Source organism: Phasianus colchicus, chromosome 1 (assembly GCF_987193195.1).
Source record: "Phasianus colchicus chromosome 1, bPhaCol1.hap1.1, whole genome shotgun sequence".
Classification (NCBI taxonomy): Eukaryota; Metazoa; Chordata; class Aves; order Galliformes; family Phasianidae; genus Phasianus; species Phasianus colchicus.
The window spans coordinates 164,257,565-164,269,476 of NC_143436.1; the positions used below are offsets into that span (position 1 = coordinate 164,257,565).

At 36.1% G+C, this 11,912-nt stretch overlaps 1 non-coding gene across 1 annotated transcript; it reads left to right on the forward strand.

Moving 5' to 3' along the window:
• Nucleotides 1-3,304: 3,304 nt before the first annotated feature.
• On the forward strand, nt 3,305-3,411 carry LOC116241712 (U6 spliceosomal RNA). Its single transcript, XR_004169581.2, has one exon. It is a non-coding gene; the product is annotated as a U6 spliceosomal RNA (small nuclear RNA).
• Nucleotides 3,412-11,912: the final 8,501 nt, after the last annotated feature.

Here is an 11,912-nt window from a genome sequence, read left to right on the forward strand (position 1 = left end):
CCCATCACTTTTTAAATAACTTTCAATGCCTTGCATTTCTTTCTGTCTTTATGAAACCTCTGGAAGTGAGTCAAATGATTACACATCACCGAGAAGTGTTTTTGTTTTTCCTCTTACAAAAGATGCCACGTTTAAAACTACCTATCGGGAGGCTGGAAAGAAGATTGCCTTCCGATTCGCTAGGAAGCATTTTTTGAATTGAGAAGGAATATGTTCATTTTACTAAAAGAGATTAACATTAAGCCCACGCATAAACAGCTTGAATGGAAGAAAGGAAACTGATTAGCAATTCAGTCTTTATCTTTACTGAAAAGACTCTGATGCCCAGAGAGTTCTGGCATTCTTCACCTTTTGTTGACCATCTGTATCTATGAGCTCCCCAACAGAGATGCAGCTCACTTGGGGACAGAAGAGCAGAAGGGCATAGCCTCCTCTACAAGAGACAGAAACCAAAAGCCACGCTAAACACCATCAATTAAAATTCATTAATCCTGTAGGAGCTGCCCATTAGACTGTTGAGCGTGCACAGATGCCACTATTACAAGCATGACACCAGCAATTAGGCACCAAACGTAAAAGGACTTCACAGCCTATTTAGCAAAAATATAATCTTTGTTCTTGCATAAACTTTGCCATAACTTTAATTGCAGTAGAATTCACCTACACTGGTCAAAAGAAATATTACCTTTCTTTTTATAACTGCTAGGATTGTTGCTTTCTAATCAGGTTTAAGACATATAACAAAATAGATGTGATTACTTTATGGAAAAAAATGCTGTGCTACAAGAAGTGCATTAGTTATGATAGATGTCTGTACTTAGTCAAGAAAAATTAAAGCCCAATTTATTCTTTTACATTTTCATGTTGGCTGTCACTGCTGACTGATGACTTGTCTTCTGAGTGGATTTGTAATCCTTTAAAATAAACAAATATAAAAGATAACCATCTCTTTTCAACTTGAAGACACACACTCTTCACTTACATCTAAAGTCTGGCTTTTCAAGATGCTCACAAGAGTAGTAAATAACTTATTTTAGCTTTCTTCATTTACTATACGCAAAGACTGGGGACAGATGAGACGTTAACTGGCAAAGAAAAAATGATTTTATCCTATAATCAACTTACTATTCTTCAGTTATTCTTCTCTTTTTTTCTTCTTACTGTAGTTGTACTATACAGTCCATTGCTCTGAATTGTTACAGGAAAGGGAAGTATGTCAGATGAATTTGGAGAAATTCATGACTTTTTATTCCAGTTATTTCTATCTTCCTCTTTAGCCGGTTCTACACTTAGAAAAAAAAAAGTAGATTATACTGTTCACTAGAATTTAGTTATAGCTTTTTATTTCACTTGCTAAAACTTCATGTACTTTAGAACAATAATTAAAAAAATCCACATTTAAACTCTAGAGAATAAGAGAATAATAGGGCAGATGTAGATCCCAGCTGCCTGAAATTTCTTTTTCCAGAAGAGGCAAGGTGGATAAAATCCCCAAGCTAGATACACAAATTCCATTCTCTGGTTCCACCTCTCAGCAGCTGGACAATAGAATTTAAATAGGTCACTTTGCAGCTCTGATATTGTGGTATAGAGAAAAGAAAATAATCTCTCTTGAATCAGGAAACATGACAATAGTCAGCTCTTTTCCTGTGAACTGTGTAATGCAGGGCAATTAGTTTCAGAGGCTTGTACTGAGAATTTATGGATAAACTGAATTAATATTCCTTTCATAAAATTTAAGATGTGTAGTTGTTAGAATAAACATCTCAATGCCAAATGTTATTCTATTCAACTTGGGAAATATGATCATAATCTAATAAAGAAAAAAAAAAGGCCAAAAGATTATTAAGGGAAAAGACAGAAGAACTGTTCCAGGCATAACAATAGCATGGCAAAAAGCTTCTATGACAATAGAAATAAACTGCAGAAAACAGTAAAGGTGTTATAGTATCTCAAATTTATTCAAATCTGTTAACTTCATCCAACCAAGAAATGTCTGTTTGAACATGAGGTTCTCAAGTACTTTCTAAACTTTTGACTGGAGAATCAATGGAAATTTTTGCTCTGATGGGTGGATATTCTTCAATTGAGCAACAGCAGCCAGTTACATTTTGTCTCTGCTAGTTCTCCTGTTATTTAACTAGTGGCACCACAAACAGCAAAAATTTAAGATAAAAATGTATCATGACGATTACTCTTTAAGCATTACCTGCAGTAATGCTCTTGTGACGCAAACATGTCACTCATCCCTTGCCTAAGTGTATGTGCTTGTCTGACTATTTTGATCAACATCTGGCAGTGAGGCCTTAATGGGGTGTGACTGATCAGCCCTGCCCTGCTGCCGGTAGTGCAGGCACCACCCTCACCCTGTTACCAGGCTGTTAACAGGTGCCCCCTCACTTATCACTCGCTTCACCGTGATAACAACCCTCCTCCCTGTGTAGTCCTATGACTGGGTGGCTTAAGGTTTCTCCTCCTTTGAATGGCCCACGTGATTCACTCATCCTGACTCCTCCTCTCTGTCCCCAAGGCTTTTTCCAGGCAGGGGGTGTGGATGCAGAGCTGTTGCCCTGGCAACACCCATGCCACATCAGCCACTCTCACAAAAACTTCCAGGCTGCTGTTATCTTGGGGTTCCCTGGATGAAGAAACCAACCATAAGTCCCCTGTACTTCACGGTCAGTCACTACAGTTCTGGCCGGTACAGGTTCAAAGCAGCAAACCTTAGCGATCAAGCAGCTAACCTTGGGGATCAGGAAAATACTAACTTAAAAATTACATTTATATAGAAAGATTCTGATCTTCTTAGCCATTTAAAATACTTCAAAACTGTAGTTTAGCTCCATTAGCATAAGGATACATTAGTAGCATTAGTAGCAAAGTTAAAAAAAAAAGAGTAAATCAATTATCAAATCACAAATTTCACTGAGATTCAAGTATCACTTATGCTGTCTTTAGGAGAATTACTCTTTTAACATATGATGATTATATTCTAACAAAATATGCAGTGATTTTGTAGCAGGAGCTTACAACATTTACATAGCCTCTAAAGCAATGGTTCTGCCCTCATAGTGTCTTAGTTGACAAAACTAGCATCAACCCAGTGATATTTCCACTGTCTAATCAGCTTTCCTCTTCCCAGAAACTAGGCAACAAGGGAAGCAACAAGGGAAGCAGGAGTGCACCCTAGCCTTGTCAAATCCAGGTGCACTAGCAGGATACATCCAGAGATTTCAGGAAGAGGTGAGACCATGAGAACTGAGAAGGGTGTATGAGGAAAAAAAATAAAAATCACACAGACTATGTGCTCGCTTCGGCAGCACATATACTAAAATTGGAACGATACAGAGAAGATTAGCATGGCCCCTGCGCAAGGATGACACGCAAATTCGTGAAGCGTTCCATATTTTTTTAAAGGGAGCCTACAAAGAGGAGGGGAATCAACTCTTTGAAAGGGTGAGTGACAGCAGGACAAGGGGAAATGGTTTTAAGCTGAGGGAAGGGAGATATAGGTTGGATGTCAGGGGGAAATTCTTTACGGAGAGAGTGGTGAGGTACTGGAACAGGCTGCCCAGGGAGGTTGTGGATGCCCCGTCCCTGGAGGTGTTCAAAGCCAGATTGGATGGGGCCCTGGGCAGTCTGGTCTAGCATTAGGTGGAATGGTGGTGGCCCTGCATGTGGCAGGGGGGTTGGAGATTCATGATCCTTGAGGTCCCTTCCAACCCTGGCAATTCTGTGATTCTGTGTGACTAATACAGCAAGAAAAATTGAAAATGCAGTTGTTTTGCTGTTGTGATGGTTTTTAAATATTGTTCATGTGGAACCCTGGCCAATACTACCATATAAGAAAAACAGGAAATAAATAGAAAATCTAAACTGTGCTATTAAGTGCAATGCAAAAGCCAGCTCCCAGCAGGGCAATTAAGATACCCATTAATTTCAGTACTTTGAACTGAGCTGCATTCAGGTACAATCCTAACCAGCATTTACATACATATGGACATTATGCAGAATGGGTCTTATCAGATTTCTGTAAGAATTCATGGGCCAGGTGCCCAATATGGCAGTGACTCCCCCAGACTCATTATCAGACAGAGACTGCAGTCTGCTTGCAGATAACACATCCTCCAAATGTTATCTCTGTGGAAACCAAATCATTTCTGGTACCATCCATAAAAGAATATAGAATAGTCTTGACTAACTGCATAAAATACTAAAGCTAACATTTAATCAGATAATCTTTTTGTCCAGCCAGAGATGGTTATTTGCCTTTATTTATACGCAACCACAAAAAGAGGTTTCAAAGATTAAACATTCTGTAGTTTTCTTCAGAAAGAAAAACCACATGAATCTGCAAAATTGGAACGTAGTTATTGCCATGGTACAGTGCTGCTCTAAAATCCTAACCCTCTTTCTAACCCAGCAGGTCAGCAAATGTTTGCTGTATGCATCAATGTACTAAAATTATGTAACAGTATTGAAAGTTCTTACATCATAGCAGGAATAAATGATCTTTTATTTTGCAGCTGCAAAGCCATCACTAGGTATACCACTATTCTACACTGTTAACAGACTAAGCAATCTCTGGACAATGTTGTAGAAACCTTCAAGTGTTTCATCATTATTTACTGAAAGAGATGACATTATTGAATGGTAAGCTAGAAGAAGCTTTTTGTACTGTGGATCAAGAAGATCTGAGAAATATTAATGTTGAAACATGTATTCCTGTCTATCCTCATCTGAACAGAGCAGTAACAACTAATGCTAATGGATAAAAACAGTCAACATTTAAAAGTGTATGTTTGAGTTCCTGCACATAGGTCAAAGCCCCAGAAAGCCAGCACTCAGGAGAGGTGACTGCAGAAACTTGTTTCCTTTAGTTTTCCATTTGCACACAAAATCAATGTTCAAGTAGAGTTCACCTAGAAACTGCATACTATCACCTTCACTAACACCTTGACTACTGAACAATGACATTTTGGAGTGGCTCACAGCAGCATCATTCCTAATAACAATAAAAATAAAAACCTACTTTCTTCAAGGAGTTTAAAGTATTTTATATTATGGTACAAATATATTTGTACCCTATCAACCTGACATATTGTCAGGACTTTATGACACTGTGGGAGTAGATTGCACAATCCTACCAAGGTTCTAAACATCTTTTTTTCTGTAACTGTGTGATCCAGGATCTCTCCCTCTAATCTACCTGAGTTTCACCATATTCAGGGCTCAGACATATCTTTTAACCTAAAAAAAAAATTCTGCCAGTGTTGGAAGATAATATATATTGTTATTACCAACATAGTTGGTTGTATATTCAGCTTCTCTGCATACATTCAGAACTATGTGTGTGTTTACCTGCATAGAAACAGTATATTGACATAAAAGAAAGAAAAGTAGTATATAAGATGCCCCACCACTTTCACACAAAATCTTCTTAAAGAATGTTTACGTTCAAGCTTAGTTGCCTAGGTACAGTAGATATAGCAAGAGATGCAATCTTCTGGAAACTAACATGAGTCAGTACAATGTTTAGGAAAACATAACCACTTTATTCCTTTCCTGTTTACCTGCTGAGTGTAACTATCTCTATAGGACGGTTTCAGAGGAGCAAAGAGTCAAAAAAGGTGTCTTCTTCCTTGTAATTCTTTCAATCACTAAAAGGCAAAACCTGTAGTATTATGAATGCCCAAAAACTACACGTACTCCCACCAAGATAAAATTCCAAATCTTTATTGTATAATCAATTAATGTACAGATGTTATAGTTATGAAATATACCAGAGAGTTTGGCAATACAATTATTATACCAAAACAGAATAGATAGAATACTCACCCATATTCTGGGCTTACTATGAAACTCCAGAGGAGGGGATCTCCAAAAGCAATCCTTCCCACTGGTAGTCAGCTCTTAAATGGGTCTAGGAGCGGTGGAGCCAAGCTCCACTCCTTCCGGCAGCACAGGTGAATTGCCTTCACCTGTGCTCCTGTGGCTGATTCATTGCTCGCCTCAGGTGATCAATCAGAGATTCAGGCTGTGATTCAGCAGTTCCCATACATTTATATATTATGCATGTAATAATATATAAATTATATATTAAATAATATATATAATTATATATATTTTTTTGAGATGATAGGGAAAAAGGATAGTAATGGGAAAGATGAAGAGGACTTCACTTTATTTCATTATTGTGTACTACTATGAATACCAAAAATCTTCTCAATCTTCATAAAAATAAACACGTGCTCATAGTGAAGTGTATATTCGCAGAGTCAAATAAAATTTGTTGACTATCTGAAACCATGTTTGTTAAAATAATCTTTCTATTAAATGTTACATACTGTAAATAAAAGGGGGTAAATATGATATCAAGCTATTATTTTACTCTCAGAGCAAAGAGTTCTTCATTAAGTACAATGAGTTCTTTTTAACAGCTAAATAAAATGTCTCCTGTTACAGCCAAGTGTTTGGTTTATTACGTATTTCAAAACCTAAAAAAATCCTAGCTCTGTCCTTACTTTGCTGACCTTTTAAAATGACATCTCATACATGGATAAAACATTTCTATAGACTACAGTGAGCCTTTTGAGAGCTGTATACACAAAGTCTCAAATTGAAAACCCTAAAGATGTACTGAAAGCAAATATAACTCTCAAGCACTAAGGTTTCTTGTGAAGGTCTGTCTATTCTGATTTTAAAATGTAATAATTTCCTATGGATATCTAAGTACTAACTTAAGACAGTGCTCTTTGATTTGTTCGTTTGTTTCCAACACTTTTTTACTTTTTTTTTTTTTTCATTTGTCAATCCTCTGTTGAAAAGAGATCTTTTGTTGATTGATAGGCATGGTAGTACAGATGCTTTAAGACTGTATTGTGTATGTGCTCTACACTTGAATTCCATGTTTACAGTTTTGTACTGAACATGGATGTATTATGAAAGCCTAAATAATAAGGAGAGAAGCACATAAAAAATACATATGAAACATAAAACAATTCAGAGCATTTAAAGTCCTCTTTTTATTTCTACATAATCTTCTCTGGACTGGGATTTTTATTTTTATTTTTATTTTTTTAAATTGTTATTTTTTCTTCAATTTCACTGCTAAAAGAATTTTGTTTACTATATGTTCTTTAAGGCATTCCAGATGCCCTTGTCTAATGCAAAATATTATGTTCCTTAATAGGTTTTTCTTATGGTTGCTGTTAAGGGGGGGGGGAGGGGGGAAACACAAAAAATTTGATACAGTTAGGCAACAAACTGCGTAGATAATGTACCATGTAGGTGACTTAACATCTGCAACAACATGTGATTTAAATTTTTTAACTCTGTTCTCAAAAAGATACACTGTAAGAAACAACTTATTTCCGTTGTCATTTATTTCACCACTGTTTTTTCAGAAGGAAAGAAAGTAAGTAAATATGTCACCCTATTACTTTCCTGGGAGGGAAAATCATTTTGGTAGTTGTTCAATTCATTTCTAAGGGATGCCGCAGCAAAATTTCTGGACTTTTTCCCCCTTTTATTATTAGTTCAACAATTCTTTGTGAAGTTCAATGAGGTTCATTAGCTGAAGAAAATGAATCCAACACTTCAGGCAGCTTCTTTCAGTGACTTCTGTAATTAAATCTTTTCCATTAGACAAAAAACCCTACCCTTTTTATTTGACAAATATAGAATCATACAATCATAGAATGTTTTGGTTTGGAAGGGACCTTTAAGATCACCTGGTTCCAGCCCCTCTGTTATAGTCAGGAACACCTTCCTCTAGACCAGGTTGCTCAAAGCCCATCCAACCTGGCCTTGAATGCTTCCAGGCAGAGGGCATTCACAGCCTCACTGGGCAACCTGTTCCAGTTTCTCACCACTCTCACAGTTAAGAATTTTTTCCTAATATCTATAGCCTAAATCTACTCACTTCCAGTTTAAAACCTTTTCCCTTCATTCTATTCATGTGTGCCCTTCTAAAAAGTCCCCCCTCAGCTTTTCTGTAGGCTCCCTTCAGGTACTGGAAGATCACTATAAGATCCCCCCAAAGCCTGCTCTTCTCTAGGCTGAAGAGCTCCAGCTCTCTCATCCTGTCCCTATAGGGGAGGTGCTCTAGATCTCTTTATCATCTCCATGGCTCTTCTCTGGACCCACTCCAATAGCTCATACTTCTTTTTTGGGGTTCCCAGAACTGGACACAATAGTCCCAGTGGGGTTTCATGATAGCAGAGTAGAGAGGCAGAATCGCTTTCCTTGACCTGCTGTTCACACTTCTCTTGATGCAACACAGAATATGGTTGACCTTCTGGGCTTCAAGCACACCTTGCCAGCTCCTTCTCCTCTCAAACCATTCTCTACACAACCATTGTTTGTGCTTGCCTGAACTATGTGCAGGATCTTGCACTTGGCCTTGTTGAGCTTCATGAGGTTGGCATTGGGCCCATGTCTGAAGTCTGTCCAGGGTTCCTCTGGATGGCATCCCTTCCTTCTAGCATGTAAACTGCATCACTCTGCTTGGTGTCATCTGCAAACTTTCTGAGGGTGCATGTGATCCTACTGTTGACATTTGTTCTAGCATTTGTTCTAATTTGACCTTCCATGTTTCTCTGGTACTTTATTTTTCACTCTCTATTCTCCCCTTCCAGCAGCAGCAGCAGCTGTTAGTCACAGGATCACACTGTCTGACATTTACTTTGAATGTGCTTGCTTATTAAAATATTTCACTTTTAGACAAGCTTATCAGCTGAAAAATACATTAAAGAAATTCCAGTATATTGGATGAGTAAATTTCAAATAAAATGTATTTTCAGTACTTCAGTACAAACTGTTAATGTATGTATTTGAAGATATAAAATTAAATTAACCTTCCCTGGAAGGCTGTTTTTGTAAGCTCAGTAGTCAAGAATTAGTCAGGTGGGAAGTCCCAATCTACAGCAAGGAAGTACACCATATATATTAGAGGCTGAAGTTCTATATACTACATTCTTACCAGTACCCTCCAAAAACCTGTCAGTTTCAATAGCTCTGCCTCAGAGTGAATTATCCTAGAGGGATGGGGGATAAAGTTCAAGGAAATTTTAATCAAAGCACTTATTCACAGTGCTCAGAAAATCTTGATAAAAGCTTTCTGTGGACAGGCAGATTGCTGATTATTTCTTTAGGTATGTACTTTTCTCCAATATGAAATAATGTAATATGAGGTTAAGTGTTCATAGAGAAACCAAGAGTTTGGTGTCTCTGTTTTCACAATGGTCTATGGGAAGATAAGCTTAGTCTGTGACAAGCATCTCTGTATACAGTTTATACTATTATTCTTTAACACTCCAATGTCATTAGCTTGCCAGCCATGTAGTCTGTAAGTAATAGGTTGCAATAGCAGCTAAAATTGACAAGTGCTTAGCCCAGAGCATGGATTGAATGTAATTCATAAGGTTCCTGAGTTAATTTCAAATACCTGTTTCATCAAGGCAGACTGATAGATGGCTGCCAGCATCTCCTCACTTTATCTGTATATCACTGTGTCTTTTACCACCATTGTTCTATAGCTGTTTTTATCTGTTTTTTTGTTTCTTTCTCTTTTCTGTCCATTTCTTCAGCTCCCCTTTCCTTTCAAGTTTTCTTCCCCAACCTGTTTTTTGTTTTTTGTTGTTGTTGTTGTTGTTTGTTTGTTTGTTTTTGTATTTTTCTGTCACTTAAAAAAAAAAAACATTCTGTTCTTTACATTTTTTCCTCCCTATTTCCATTACTGTAAATGGAGTTTACTCTATAGGCACATCATTCATCCAGATTGGAGGCTCTTGCAGCTAAATGCAAGACCTTCAGATGTTATTGAAGTGCATTTTTCCATGTGGCCCTGTTTAAAGTGATGTTTCTTTAGGGACTGCATGGTGAAATATGAAGTTATCTCCGAGAGTAAATCTGAGATGCTGGACAGATGGTGAAGTGTCAGTGCATCCACAGAAATGCATTTCATTTTTATATAGGGGATGCTTTCAGTCAATTTTGACCCAAGAAAAAAGTTGCTTTTATTGTATTGCTGGCATTTTATGGTGGTTTTGTTTATTATTTTGTTTTGAGATCAATAGTTAAATCATTAAACCGTAATAAATTTTATATAAACATATTAATTATTTGGATGTGTAGAAGGAAAAAAAAAAAAAAGTGTAATTGAATATACTGAAATAAAGAGGAGAAAAACAGTAAAAGTACTTTAAAGACAGATGTATTGCCGAATGAGGTCACACAAAACTTTATTTGGTAAAACTTATATCCATTTATTATGAATTACTTGAACTTATTTCTTACTTCAGCTATATTTCAGAAATATTAATCAATAAAAGATTTGTTATTTAAACTGTGAAGAATAACACTGATTCCCATAGACCTTTGGGGTATATTACTAATTTTGAAAGTGCTTTTGGAGACAAAATTATTTGATTCTCAATAACGAACTCTTTTATTTTTAATATCTGAGATCTTTGTAAAAGATGGTTGCATATTTTATGCAAGAACACCATATGAAGTTTCATTCTACTGAACCACAATCACTTCTGCTGTGTGAGCAACTAAGGTTTTGTATAGAGCTGTACGAAACATTTAAATCTCACCATTAAATATTTCTTTATTTTAAATTAATTTTAAGCTACATTTAATCAATCTGTAAACAGGTCTCTATTTGTTATTTATTTTTTGCAGCTAGAAAAGCACAGAAATTGAACCTTTTGTGTTTTTTTTTAAAGTTGACAGTCAAGAGTACACAAATTTGGCTTTCAATTATGTGTCAGGTTAGCTGGTATAAATCAGTGTTGTCAATTTATTGACAATATATGGTCATTTGCTATTTTTTACTGTTGACATGTTTGTCTGTTTTGTTGAGTTTGTTTGTTACTGAAAAGGAAGATGGTTTACCATCAAGAGTCCCTGGTGTGTTTCTCTAACTACAGCATATAATAGCTTCAGTGTATGTTACTGCAGTGCTGAGAGATCCACCAGATTTCTCTGCTCTCCTGGAGAAATCAATATTTACAGGACTCTTTTGATAGTTATGTCAATAAAACAAAAACTTGTAAAATATACATACATATATATATATATATATATACAAAGAACTAGAGGGCCAGCTTCAGGGTTTAACCATCATCACCATGATTTCACAAACCACAAAAATATTTTAAAGCTTTCTCTTTTTATTTTTCCTGTTTCTGTAAATCTGTCTGATTTTTATCTAAATCCTTCTTTGTGAAATTGATTAGAGTTTTTTTTTTTTTTTTAGTGTTATTTCTTAGTGCCATTAAGAAATAGCAGCATCTTATAATTAATTTGTCACTAGCTCTTAATATTTCCTTGCCTTGCCTTGCCTTTTTTTGTTTGTTTGTCTGTTTGTTTGTTTGTTTGTTTTTGTTTTGCTTTTGGTTGTGGGAGATATAGCTTGTTTCAGGACATGATACATCATAGAAATGAAGTAAACTTAGCTTGCTAGCATATTTAGAACGTTATTCTAAGCTTAAAGAATTTTGATTACATTTTATGATAGCTAACCCAAGGTCAAGGAATTTAGTTTCTTTCCATCAAGTGAGCAGTGATGAGAAAAACATAGCCTAAAAGCTGTCTCACCATTTATCTGAGTTAAGTCTCCCATTTATTTTGCACTTACTTCCAGCTTGTGTGTTCAAATGAAACAAGTAGATGAGTAATATTGATATTTCAATTGTTTGTGAGAAAAAGAAGGAAACATACCTGGACAAGTGAACATACTGGTTGCTGAAAGAAATCTTCATGAGTAAGTTATTTTCCTTTCGAGCTGTCACTGATTCTGCAAACATAAATATGTTTGTGAGTCTAAATAATCACAAATTATTTCATGAAAAACTTTGAATCAATGACCCAAAATAATTTTAGCTGTAAATACTTAATCAATT